We start from the raw sequence: 14,862 nt of genomic DNA on the forward strand, positions 1-14,862 counted from the left end.
TGTCACCATATAGGATTTGATGCTTCTGGAATTTGCATCAACGTTTCGGATCACACCCTGTGATCCACCATTAGGATGAAGGAGAGTGTCAACTGGGGCATTTAATTTGTACATCTCTGGGCATTATACTTCTTGTAGCATCCTAAAATTGCGACACTTGCAATTTCAACCGCATTTGGGTCTTCACGATGGTGGTGCAACACTGAACCTGAATGGAGACCCCGAAACTTGTTCATGACACCAAAAACTGCATTTTTCAGCACCCTGGCCTGATCCTCCTTGCACCCTGCTGTCCCTGGAGGTGGGACCATGGCACCCAGCGCCCTGGTCCTTCAAAACTAGGGCGCCCAGCGCCTTGGTCCCCTAGGACCATGGCGCCCAGCGCCCTGGTCCCTGGCCCTATTTTGGGCCCGGTCTCTTTTGGGGCTTCGGGTCTTTAAGTTTGCAAATTGGAAAATAATATTTCCTGGTCGGCCTAAGGTCAGGAAAATCAGTCTTTCAACCCTAATTGACAAGTATAAAAACTGCATTTCCTCTCTCATTTTGGGAAGATGAAGAAAAAAGGTAGAAACGATACTCAAACATTCAAGCATTCAAGCATTCAAGCATTCAAGCATTTCTTCAAGCAATTGAGCATTCTAAGTCTCCATTCAAGGCTAAGTGTTGCATTCAAGACAAGGATTCAACCATTGAAGAGGAGATCACTTACAACATACAACATACAACAACATTTACACCTTCGCATGTAAGAATACAAACATTCTTACAACAAGGTATCAGTACTTGTTTACATTACAACATTTACATTTACAGCATTCTCATTTCTTGGTTAATTCCAAAACCAGGGTTTGACCTAAAGGAAAACCCCTCATCCCTAACCCCCTAATCGTCCTCTCTTTTCTATGTGTAGGTTGCAGGTACGCGGCTGTAATTGAAGATCTGGAATCCTTGTGCAGAGACGAACAGATCCACCTTCATTTCACAGATTTTTTGGAGGACCGTGTGCACGCCGGGCGCCATCGTCCCGTCAACTTTCGCTCAAATTTGCAGAACAGCACCGTCTTGACATTTTACTGCTAATTCCAGGTCCGCAGCTTCATCTCATATCCCTATCTCTGTTTATAAGTGAATCTTTCCTACTTTACATGCATTCCTAGTTCAATCTTTCTATCTACATTCTTTACAAAAGAGGGTATCCTTGATGTCTTAACCCTTGAAACTCATATAGAATCCAATCTTGCATTGCGTGGGATTGGATCTTGTGGGTTTCAACCCCCCTTTTGAATGTAAAGTCTCCCCTAAGTGAAAACCATCAACCCTAGTGACTCTCCCTTCTCTCTCTCCTTGGAGTTGGGGAGGGGAGAACAACTAGGGTTCGATTTTTCCGCTTTACACTTCTATAGGATGATGTCTCATAGAGTGTGATCAGAAATGTTGGTGTAAAAAAGAGATAGACAATCAAATCTAGAAGCGGATAATGTAATTAAGTAATGGCTTGTAGAAGTTTACTAAATTTAATATCTGTAAATTTAGTAAATCAGTAAGTAGTTTATTGTTTGATGTTAAATTGTGTTTGGATGATTCTGTTAAATTAATTCAAAATTTGATGTTTGTTTCTATTTCAGGGTCATTTCATTAGAGTCAATGAGGGTTGGTTTTCTATCATGCAGGGTTTTAAGAATGTTTGCTTGTGCATTTGGAACTGCATTTCGATGTTTGAATTAGGCTTATATGTATATATTTGTATAGTCACTGTAAATACAATTGTCGAATTCCTTTCAAATAGTCACTGTCTAAATACGATTCATTTCAAATAGTCAATTTCTAAAGTCCTGTATTTACAATTTCTAAATATGATTCAATGTTGTGTTCGAATTGGCCATGTACACTAAATTGAGTCACTATTTCATGTATGTCCACTTGAGTTAGTGTTGTGCTCGAATTGGCATGAAGTTAGTCATTTGCATGCCTCTATGTTCATTTTTATTCATGTACACTTTTGTCTGTGTTCAATTGTGCATTTTTAATTGGCTTCTTTAAATTTGAATTGGGTGCTATAAAGTTGAGTTTAATGAATTGGGATTATATATTGAAACCTTCAAAAATACATAATTGAGTGTATAAGTATTGCATGTGAAATATATATCTTGGAGAATGTATATATACACAGACACACACAGAGAGTCAAATATGTATATTTGAGAGCATGTATATACATATGTATACAATGCCATACATGTATACATGGACACCACGAAGATGAGGTTATATACACACACACACAGTCAAATATATTTATATTTGACATGTATATACATATATATACTTACGTGGACACCACGAAGATGGGGTGCACACATTGTGGGTCCTCTCCCCTAGGACAAATAATGTCAAGTGGATATGTCATAATCATGAACTGTGCATTAATGTAGGGAATGTGAGGTGGCAAATGCATACTAAAACAACAAAAGCTCATTAATATAGGGAATATGAGGTGGTGGTTTCTTATTTAGATGGGAAGTGTGCATAATTAAGCCAAAATATTCGAAGAGATTTGGCTCGCCGACATTAGTATAAAGAATTGAAGAGGAAAAAAAACAAAACAAATCAATGCATCTATTTATAGGGGTAAAGCAATGCATTGAGAATACAGTTTATTTTAGTATTTTTTTAGTGAAGGGGAAGCAATTTGCAGGTACTGGTAAGCATGAAAGCTACATTCACACTATACACCTCAAGGCAGTAGCTGGCATTTGCTAGCGCAATATCTGATAAGAGATTGAAGCAAGTTTTTAAGTACCAGGATGAAGAATTTATCACGGCATTGAAGGTGTTCCTTGGTGACTGTTTCTTGAAAATAGAACACAAGTACTGCACGAATGTTGACATTGTCAACATGGTTTTGGCATGGGGGCTAGAGACTGGGAAAAACACTAAAAAAGTGTGCATGGTTGTTGCGGGGAATAATGAGTAAGAAATGGTTAGGCAGCTTGAAGCCTCTGCTCAACAAGGCCATTCCTAGAATTGGGTTTGATTATTTGGTAGGGGAAGGAGTGGAAGTAGAAGTCATGACACTCTTCCCATTCATTAGATGGAGAGTGGGGAAGGACAGAGAAGCGAGGAGGTCTGAAAAATTCAGGGGGTGGAGGTTGCTTGAGGTATTTCTTCGTGAAAAGGAAGCTGGTGCGCCTGTCACGGATGCGGGTGAGGATGAAGGCGGTGAGGTGGGTGAGGATGAAGGTGGTGAGCAGAGGCCACAGGTGAGATTGGAGTCGGTGGACTTCTGTGAAATGCAGAAATGATTATTTTTCGTCTTATGCCAAATCATTTTTGTAATCATTCTGGTAAGTGAGTCATAGTTTGTTAAAAAAACACAATATATTGAGCTATTATACGTAAATTGAAAAGAGGTTTGTGAAATGTGAACAAGAAAAATACCTGCAAAACATGTATTCTTTTCTTGAATTGTGTGGCTTCTTGCACCTCTGCAACGTGCTCTTTCTATGTCTTCCTTCTCTTCGCTTCTTGCTTTCACTCATTGAATGCAATGCATTGATTTCAAGTGCTTATTTATGTGACAAATTTTGAATTTGAATCGAAGTTCTTTAATTTTTCTACCTACTATGTTGAATTTAAATTTGAATCTCCATATTTCCCCATTTATGTCTGAGTTGATTATTTTTGTTGTTCAATTTGTGGCCTTACACAAGAACTATGATGGATGCAGGTGATATGACCGGTAACGACACTGAAATGACCATATCAGCTTGGTTCAAGCTGGATAGATGGGATGAGGGATGCAGAAAGGTGTTGAAAGGGTCTCGTGGTCTGACACGGACGTGGACAAAATATGACCATCACGTGACATTTGATTGGCCACGTCAGTGTTCACGGGTGCTCACATGGCATGGGGTTGCCATCATGTCATTTTGTATTGCCTCCAAGTCCACTTATTTAGGCTTAATATGTTATCGTTTTAATGTTTAATGCATACTTTAATATTTTTATCATGGTCCTTTTATTGGGGACATGATCTTATTTGACAAAATTCAAAAACTTTTATTTGAATCAATGTGAATGGTTTAAATGTTTACGTGTGAACATAAAGATTATATTTTGAATACAAAATATACACTTTATGGTTAATTTGTGTGATTGTTTAATGATATTATTTATTTGTTCAATGTTGAACATTTGGTAGGACACACTTCAATAGGTACTGGGTGGTTAGGCGGACATCGGTTGGCCCCTAACTGCCTAAGACCTATCACACGTTTAGGTCCCCGCACATGTAATGACTCTTCTCCCCTACTACGTAGCTGCAAGAATGTATGAATTTGTTCTCCTATGTTTATATTATATGTTCGCTCTTTTGATAAATGGGGATTTGAACACTAAACCTGTTTTCAATCATCATGTTTTTAATGTGATAACAAACTTATAAGTGATATATTCTTGTATGAATTTAGTTTAAGATATCATTTTATTCCAATCTTATATCACTCATCATAACGATTAGTCTTAAGCTCTATATATAGGGATGACTTAAACGACACACACTAAGCACTAACTACACTTAAGTGGCCAGACCCATGGCCTAGATATACCATTCATCACCTTGTACCAAATAAATGAATGCATACTTGACCAAGGCAATTCACATAGTTGCAAATCTGAACCGTAAATTTTTAAAATTTAAATTCAAAATAAATCACGTTGATGTCCTCCTATTAGTTCTTGTGAATTGGTATCACACACATTTGTGTTGATTTATTTCTATTTGGTTGCATTTAAAGGCACACATTTATTCATTTTAATATATATGAATGTTGGAATGTGTGATAATATACGGATCAAAGAGCTCAAAGAGAAATCAATTCTATGTTATCAACTTGTGATGTCATTATACGCTAGTTGAATGTGGTTTTATCATCCTTAATTATTGTTGCATTTTGTTAAATTAGTTGAACAAGGGGTATACAATACAAAAGCAAGTTTGTTTGAAAATACACAAGAATCACCAGAAACCAATCAAAAGTCAAAAAATAAAAAAAGAACTCATTGCCAATTATTGAAAGTGGCTTGAAAATTCAAAAAGACACACTATTATAATGGACAAGCCTACATAGTTTTGATGGTGACAATAAGTTCATATGACTTATGAATTTTTTGCCTCAAAAGTTGTGAAGCCCTAAAAATTTTGTAAACAAAATCATCTACTTAGATTTTACAATTTGGATAGGCAATCATAGGGTTGTGATCCTTCTAGACACAATGATGAGGTCCATTGGATTTCATGATGCACCATTTGATCACTCAAGGCCAAACTCTCGAAAAAAGGAAATATAATTACAAATCTATAGTTTTTGTACTATTTCAAAGCTAATTACTCAACCCTAGAGCTTCCAAGGATTAGCTACAATCTAACATCTATCGTATAAAGAGAGAGAAAATAAAGCTATAGAAAGTAAGAGCTCTTGATACAAAAAATATGAATCATAATGAATATGCAACCCTTGATAAGATTGATTAATACAATGGTGAATCCTTATAAGAGAAAAAATAAGAAAACAAAAAGAAACCCTAGAGAAATCCTAAGTGAGAATAAAAATAGATCATGCCATGTATCATAATCCTATGAATTGAGACCAAAAGAAAGTACATGACTTAAGTACAAGCTTAAGATGCTAGTGTGAAAATAGACCTAAGTAATTAAACAATTAATTAGCTAAATACCTTTTTACTCTAACATTTCAAACAATTTCAATAATTATATGCATGCCCATCTTGAATACCAATAACATGCATATGAGTAGGTTCCTATATGATTATACATGCATACATATATAGAGATAACAATAGATTCTAAATAAAACTCTTTCACTAATTATTAAAATAGTATCAACATTTGGAGACTTGGCATATGTATCTTATTGGATAAAAATACATTCAATACTAAGCAAGCACACAAATATGTTGTCTTCCCTTGGTTTTAATCAAACATCAAATAGACTAATTAACAATAAAAGATAGTAGACACATTCCTAAATCAAGCTCCTTCCTTGTTAGGTAGACATTCTTGATAAATTCTTCTTAAAATCAAAGACATAAAAAATTAATGATATGGGATTCCTTCATGGCTACCATTCATTGATTAACAATGTTCCTAGGTTGATCCCTCTTCCTTTTCTCAAATATCATAATATCAAATAGAAGAATTAAACCCAATCACTATACAATTGAAATAATGATAGGAGGCATTGAATTCCCTTTTCCTAGTGTTATTGGGAACTAAAATTAGTCTAAAATATCTAAACATCAACGTTAAAACTCCTCGCATTAACATCCCTCCATATATAAAGATACTTTTAAATACAAAGAAAAAATTTATAATTTGTTAAATTTTCTAGTCCAACTATGCAAATGATCACATGATTTTTTTATGGAATTTCTTTAAAAAAACAAATCATTTAATTAAAATTTAATATATTTTTAAGAAAATCCTTAATAATATACCTTTCTAAAATGATTTTACAACTAAAAAATCGTCATGCCTACATGAAATAAATAAATTTTGTACGAGTTAGTTTTTTTGTACATGATAACATATATAACTAAATTTATTCCAATGGAATGATGCCACAAAAGAATCAATCTTCATACTAACATAATGATTAATTAGTTCAGTTAGTATGTTTGTTTACTTGACTTAGCCTCTTCTATATTATCTATGACTAAAAATTAAAACAAAAATCTCCTTCTCACAAGCTTATAAAAAATATCTTTTTATCTAAAATCTTGATTGATTGATTGTAATTGGAATCTTTGCATTATATATAATGATATATATATTATCTATTCTCTATCCATTAGACAAAAAAGATCTTCCTACAAGCTTATAAAAAAAAAAAATTCCTTTCAAATCAATACACCTAAAAACTCTAAGTTTCAAAATTGATTGTACAAAAAAACAATCTATCTGATTTTCCAAACTAGAATATCCTCTCATATCTACCATAATTAAAAAGTGATTGATTTTGTTTAAAGTTGATTTGCAATTGATGCAGGAGCATCCCTAGTTCTTGGCAATCTTGCATCAACCAAAAACATTTTCCTTTTATTTTGTTTGCTATTTTATAGTTTAGTTCTTCTTTCAACATTTCTTTCTGTTTGCTCACTGTATGTTGCAGAGTTGGATTTGGTTCGTGGACGTATCCATCAATCTTATCCTTGGTCTGCAGGATGTTTGGATATTTTTTTGAGAAGTTATTGCTTCTATAATATGGGATAATTTTCTTTCCTGTGTATCGAAGCTCCTGGACCTATTTGTTGTTGTTGATGCTTGCGGATCTTTTTTGTTGCTTGTGGAGCCTGATAATTTTGTTGTTTCCAACGTTCCTTGGTGTGTGGCCGACATTCCCTTAGGTCCGCACTTCATCCTTTGGATTTTCTAGAGGGATCTCTTTGGTGGAGGCTGACCTTGTTATTTTACATGCTTCATCTTGTTCATCAAAATTTGTTTAATCTTGGGTCGACGCAGATCATCCTTGATCATATAAATCAATGTAATTGAGCATTTATAAATCAATTTTTAGAGCATAGAAGATAGATATGAAGATTAGGAGTTTGAGAGTTGGCTCACATTCTTCCTTGAGCCAAATGTTGCATAACACACATGTTTTGTACTTAGGCCTGTGAGCTGAATGTTGTCAGCCTGCATGTTGCCGACAGTTTGTAATCAATTTTGATGATATAATAAATCTGATTCTACATTGCCTCCATCACATTGTGGTGTTTGAGTTGTGTTTTATCTGCTACATGGTTTGGACTGTTCTCCATGAGGATCCTCCTAACCGTGACTGCACCAAGTGGTATTAGATTAAGATTTCATTCTTGAGATTGTAGAGTCTTGTAAGATTTTTGTTGTGGGGAGGCAGAATTGAGGATCTAACCCATAACTGCATAGGACTTGCGTGAAGATGGCATGAATAAATGCTAGAGGTGGTGGAGTGCATGTAAATGCAAACCCTGGTGTGATGGAAATGTTGAGAGGAATTTCAGCCCGATTAGAAGCTGTCGAAATGGCCCAGAGATGAGGTTGACATATTGAAGATGTGAGCGATGATGAAGGAGAAGTTGAGGTGGGAGAAGGAGTAGAAAATCAACCGGGGATTGATCTGGAAGAAGAGAGGTTCTTGAGGGTTTTGAGTAGAGTGAACACCAAACCACATTTTACCCCACCAGATTATGATGGCAAGTTGGATTCAGATGAATTGATGGATTGGCTCATGGAGGTGGAAAAGCATTTTGATTTTGAGAACACTGCGGAAGAACGAAAGGTGAAATATGTTTGTACTAGGTTAAAAAGTCATGCGTCTCTTTGATGGGAACATTTGCAGGTAGACTGATAGAGAAGAGGTAAAGAAAAGATCAAATCGTGGGAATGGATGGTTAATAAGTTGAAATTGAAGTTCTTGCCTGCTGACTATCAAGTGAATTTGTTCCAGAAGTTGCAAAACATGAAGCAGAAGGAGACTAGTGTGAAGGAGTATACTGAAGCATTCTACAAGTTGTACATCAGATCTTGACACATCGATAATGAGGTTGAACAAGTTGCTCGATATTTGAATGGATTGTGGATGTCGATACAAGATGAACTCAATTTGATCAAGTTGTAGAGTGTTGAAGAAGCCTATCAATATGCCTTGAAGGTGGAAGAGAAGTTGAATTAAAGACATGAGAAGAAGCGGTGAGGTAGAGTCGAAAGATCCTATATCGGAGGTTGAGGAACCTGTACAAATAAAAATAAAGACAAGGAAGTTAGCCAAGATGGTAGTTCGTACTAGAGAGATGATATGAATTTTTACTAGAAGACAGAAAATGAAGGTTACCAAAATGAGGGTTATGGAAGGGAAGACAAAAGACATGAAATGAGTGTTTAGAGGAACATGCTTTAAACACGGAGGAGAAGGACTTTGTTCTTTTGAATGCAAGAAGATAGAGAACCGTGGAAGAGCAACCTGGATAGAAAAAGAACCTACTGAATTAGGTAACAAACCAAAGGATAGAGACTTGTTGATGATGTAGAGATAATTATATCATATCAGAGGAGAGAAAGAGCCCTTCCATAGTGATGCAGGAGCGTCCCTAGTTCTTAACAATCTTGCATCAACTAAAAACATTTTCTTTTCATTTTGTTCTTATTTTGCAGTTCAGCATTTGATTTTGTGATTCTTTTCATTTGCTTGTGCTGGATCTTGTGGAGTTGGATTATGATCATGGACATGTTCATATACCTTATCCTTGGTCTGTGGGATGTTTGGATCTTTTCCTAGCAAGTTATCACTTCCAGAATCCGAGACAATTTTCTCGCTTAGAACATTGGAACTGCTTGGACCTATTTGCTATTGGTGAATCTTGTGGATCTCTTTCATAGCTTGTGGAGCTTCAATTCGTTGTTTTCAACATTCCTTGGCATGTGGCAGACTTTGCCTTAGGTCTTGACTTCATCCTTTGGATTTTTCAGAGGGATCTCTTTGGTGGAGGTTGACCTTGTTGTTTTACTACACATTTCATCTTGAGCTGACGCAGATCATCTTTTATCATATAAATCAATATAATTATGCATTTAAATTAAAGTTTTTGAGAAGATAGAAGGGAGATCTAAATTTTAGGAGTTCCAGAGTTGGCTCGCATTCTTGCTTGAGTCGGATGTTGCATGACACACATGTTTTGTACTCAGGCCTGTGAGCTGAATGTTGTAGCTTGCATGTTACTTGTAGTTTACAATCAATTTCTTTGATTTAATACATTTGATTCTGCATTGCCTCCATCACATTGTCTTGTTAGTGTTGTAATTAATCTGCTGCATGGTCTAGACTATTCTCCTTGAGGACCCTCCTAACTATGATTGCACCAAGTGGTATCAAAGCGAGATTTAATTTTAGAGATTACAAAGTCCTATAAGATTTTATTGTGGAGTGGCAAAATTGAGGATCCAACCCGCAACTGCAGAGGACTTGCATGAAGATGGTGAAAATAAATGCTAGAGGTGGTGGAGTGCATGGAAATGTAGACCCTGGTGTGATGGAAATGTTGAGAGGAATTGTAGCTCAATTAGAAGCTATTGAAATGGCCTAGAGACAAGGTCAATATATTGAGGATGTGAGCAATGTTGAAGGAGAAGTTGAAGAAGGAGAAGTAGTTGTAAATCAACTGGTGATTGATCCGAAAGAAGAAAGGTTCTTGAGGGTTTTGAGTAGAGCAAACACTAAACCACATTTCACCCCACCAGATTATGATGGCAAGTTGGATTTGGATGGATTGGATCTCGGAGATGGAAAATTATTTTTATTGTGAGAATATCACGGAAGAACATAAGGTAAAATATGCTTGTACTAGGTTGAAAGGTTACGCATCTCTTTGGTGGGAACATTTGTAGGTAGACCGATAGAGAAGAGGTAAAGAAAAGATCAAATCATGGGAGCAGATGGTTAGTAGGTTGAAATCAAAGTTATTGCCTTCCCACTATCAAGTGAATTTGTTCCAAAAGTTGTAGAACCTGAAGCAAAAGGAAACTAGTGTGAAGGAGTATACCGGAGCATTCTACAAGTTGAACATAAGATCCAGACACATCGATGATGAGGTTGAACAAGTTGCCCAATTTTGAATGGATTGCAAATTTCAATACAAGATGAACTCAGTTTGATCAAGTTGTAGAGTGTTGAAGAAGCTTATCAATATGCCTTGAAGGTAGAAGAAAAGTTGAATAAAAGACATGAGCAGAAGCAGCGAGGTATAGGTGGAAGACTACAAGGAGGAAGATCCTATACTAGAGGTCGAGGAACCTCTACTGATTAGAATATAGACAAGGAAGTTAGCCAAGATGTTAGTTTGTACCGGAGAGATGACATAATTTTTTACCAGAAGAAAGAAAATGAAGGTTACTGGAATAGGGGTTATGGAAAGGAAGACAAAAGACAAGAAAAGAGAGTGTTTAAAGGAACCCGTTTTAAATGCGGAGGAGAAGGACATTGTGATTTCAAATGCAAGAAGACAAATAACCATGGAAGAGAAGCCTTGGTAGAAGAGGAACCTACTGAATTAGGTAATAGAATAGAGGATGGAGAGTTACTGATGATGAGGAGAGAATTATATCATAGCAGAGGAGAGCAAGAGCCCTTACAGAGGAATAATTTGTTCAACACAAGATGCAAAGTAGCTAGTAAGTGTTGTAAGGTTATAATTGATAGTGGCAGTACTGATAAACTTGTTTTAGAATAAATGGTGACTAAGTTGAATTTGGAGAGGATGAAACATCCTAGTCCCTATCAAATAGCATGGATTCAATATGAGCATAAGGTGTTGGTAGGTGAACAATTTTTGGTAAAATTGAAGATTGGAGCATATCATGATGAAATTTTGTGTGATATTATTCCTATGGATGTGTGTCATATCTGGTTGGGTAGACCTTGGAAGTATGATATAAAAGCAATGCATGATGGAAGAAGGAATATATATACTGTTGTGGCTAATGCAGAGAAACAAATCTTGTTGCCTTTGGAGGAGCCTGTGAAGAGTGAAGTTTGTACTAATGCCATAATTTGTCTAGTTGATGGAATGAAGTTCCTGGACAGGATGAGACATGAGAATATGTGCTTTTCCTTAATTCCTAAGAAGACAAAAGATCCGAAGCCTGAAGAAGAACCGCTAGAGGAGATAAAAGAGTTGTTGGTAGAGTATGGAGACATCATTTCAGATAATGTACCTGACGGATTGCCCCCTGTGAGAAGTCTTATTCATTTCATGGACCTAATTCTCGGAGCTAGTTTGCCTAATAAAATAGCTCACACCGGATGACATCAGTAGAGAATGAAGAGTTGAATAGATAATTGCATGAGTTATTGAGGAAGGGTTTGATCTGAAAGAGTTTGAGTCCTTGGGTAGTTCCCGTGTTAGCACCTAAGAAGAATAGATAATGGAGGATGTGTACTGATTCCAGAGCAATAAGAAAGATCACAGTGAAGTATTGATTCCCTTTTCCTAGGATGGATGCCATAATGGATTGTTTGAGTGGAGACAAATATTATAAAAAGATAGACTTGAAGAGCAGATACCATCATATCAGTATCAAAGAAGGAGATGAGTGGAAGACAACATTCAAGACAAATGAAGGACTACATGAATGATTGGTGATGCCTTTTGGATTGATTAATGTATCGAGCACTTTCATGAGATTGATGAATGAGGTATTGAAGAAATTTTTGGCTAAGTTTGTTATTGTGTACTTGGATGACATTCTAATTTTTAGTAAGACAAAAGAGCAACATTTGTTGCATGTGAGACAAGTTTTGTAGATGTTAAGAAAAGAGAAATTGTTGATAAACATTAAGAAGTGCAGTTTCATGAAGGGAGAGTTATTTTACTTGAGGTTTGTGATATCTGCGGATGGATAGAAGATGGATCCTGAAAAATTAAGAACAATTGTCAATTGTCTTACACCAAATAGTATTGGAGAGGTAAGATCATTTCATGGATTGGCTAGTTTCTATAATAAGTTCATTAGAAATTTCAATTCAATTTGCAGCCCTATGATAGAAACAATGAGAGGAGATAGAAAGGATTTCAAGTGGACAACTAGAGAAAATAGGAGCTTTGAATTGTTGAAGCGGAAGGTGACAGAGAATCATGTGTTCGCTTTACCGGATTTTAACAAAGTCTTTCAAGTGAAATGTGATGTGAGTGGGAATGCAATTGGAGAAGTGTTGAGCCAAGAGGGAAGATCGATAGCTTATTTTAGTGAGAAATTGAATGATGCAAGGAAAACGTATTCAGTGTATGATCAGGAATTTTATACCATAATTCAAGCATTGAAGAAGTGGAGACATTATTTGCTAACTAAGGAGTTTGTGTTGTATACTGATCATCAAGCTTTGCAATATTTGAGCAGTTAAGGTAAGTTGAATCAAAGACACATGAGATGGGTAGAGTACTTGCAGAGATACTTGTTTTTTGAAGCATAGAAGTGGGAAGTCAAATAAAGTTGCTAATGTACTGAGCAGAAGGAGGAATTTGCTGACAAAAATGAGAATAGAAGTATTGGTTTTTGAGGAATTGAAGAACTTGTATGAGGATGACCCAAATTTTGCAGAAACTTGGAGAGCTTGCACATAACCTGTTGCAATGGATAGGAGTAAGTGATTGGATTATTTCATGCAAGATGAGATGTTGTTCAGAGGAAATTAGTTGTGTATACCCCAGAGCTCTATGAGAGAAAATATGACAAAGGAGAAGCATAGTGGAGGATTAGATGGACACTTTGGAGTAGACAAGATGGTAGCATTGGTAGGTGAGAATTACTTTTGGCCTCAGATTCATAAGGATGTTGAAGAAATCATCAGCTAGGAGGGACCTCAAAGAGATCAGTCCAGACCGATCAACAAGAGTAAACACAACGGAAACACAAGGACATGATGGAGGCAATGCATAACAGATTGAATTATAACATGAAAACTGATTACAACCAACCAATAACAACCGGGTTACAAAAATTGGCTCATAGGCCTGTTAAAACATGCTCAAAATACAGAACAGGTCACAACCGGGACCTCAAATCTTAAGATCCATCTTCTATGCTCAGTCTAACTTCTTGGTTACATTCTAATGCTATATTACAATTATTTATATGATCCAAGAGGATCTGGTCATCCCAAAAAGGATCAAAACTTGAAGAACAAGACCTAACGTGTAAAACCAACAAGGTTGGCCTCTGCCAAAGAAATTCCTCTGGAAATCCAAAGGATGAAGAGTAGATCACGGGAAAAGGTCGGCCACATGCCAAGGAACATAGGAATCAATGCTCAGGGCTTCACAAGCTACGAAAGGGGATCTAGTAGATCACCAATGCAAATAGGTCCAGGCAACTGGTAATAGTAAATTGTCTCAGAAACCGGTAGCGATAAATTTTTGGAAAACAATCCAAATGCTCCACGGTTTGGGAATAAGGAAGAGGATAAAGTCTTCAAGCAAAACCCAACTCCACAAGTTCCGGTGAGCCAAATCTGGGACACACAGAAAGAAATGTTGAAACTACAAATAGAAAGCAAAACATAAAGGAAATATTTTTGGTTGATGCAAGATTGCTATGAATAGGGGATGCTCTTGCATCAGACATCTAGGGTTGTTGGAAAAAAGTGATTCTCTCAATTTGCTGGGGTCAGAGGAAAACCAAGGTGGTTTACCTATTCCTGAGAAATCCAAGATGAATCTTCAACTGGTCTATCCTTCCACTTTACAAGATACTCCTTATATTGACTGCTCCGGGTACTACGCCCAATTCTACTGTCCAAATTGTCTTCAATATGATCTGGTTCCTTCTGGGGCAACTGTTTCTCCAAGTCTGCAATACTATCCTCACTGAATTCTGGTTCATGATACTAATGAAGATCTATAATGTTAAACATAGGTGAAATAGTCAGACTATATGGTAACTCCACTTCATATACATTCCCAGAACTGAACTTTCTCAAAATCTTGCAAGGTCCAAAATTTCTCATCTACAATTTGTTCTAAGTTCCAACCGTGAATCTTTCTTTTCTTAGATGCACCATCACTTCATTGCCAACTTCAAATTCCTTATGTCTCCTCTTCTCATCTGCCTTCTCCTTATACTTTCTATTCATGTCCTCCAAATGTTGCTTAGCTTGAATATGTAAGTCCTTCATGTGATCTGCAAATTCTTCTTCTTCTAAACTTCTTTGGTCTTCACTACTAATATCTCTTAATTTTGATATACCTCTAGGATGTACTCCGATAACAATCTCAAAAGGTGTTCTTCCGGTACTCCTGTTTACTAAATTATTG

Source organism: Cryptomeria japonica, chromosome 8 (assembly GCF_030272615.1).
Source record: "Cryptomeria japonica chromosome 8, Sugi_1.0, whole genome shotgun sequence".
In the NCBI taxonomy this organism is placed as follows: domain Eukaryota; kingdom Viridiplantae; phylum Streptophyta; class Pinopsida; order Cupressales; family Cupressaceae; genus Cryptomeria; species Cryptomeria japonica.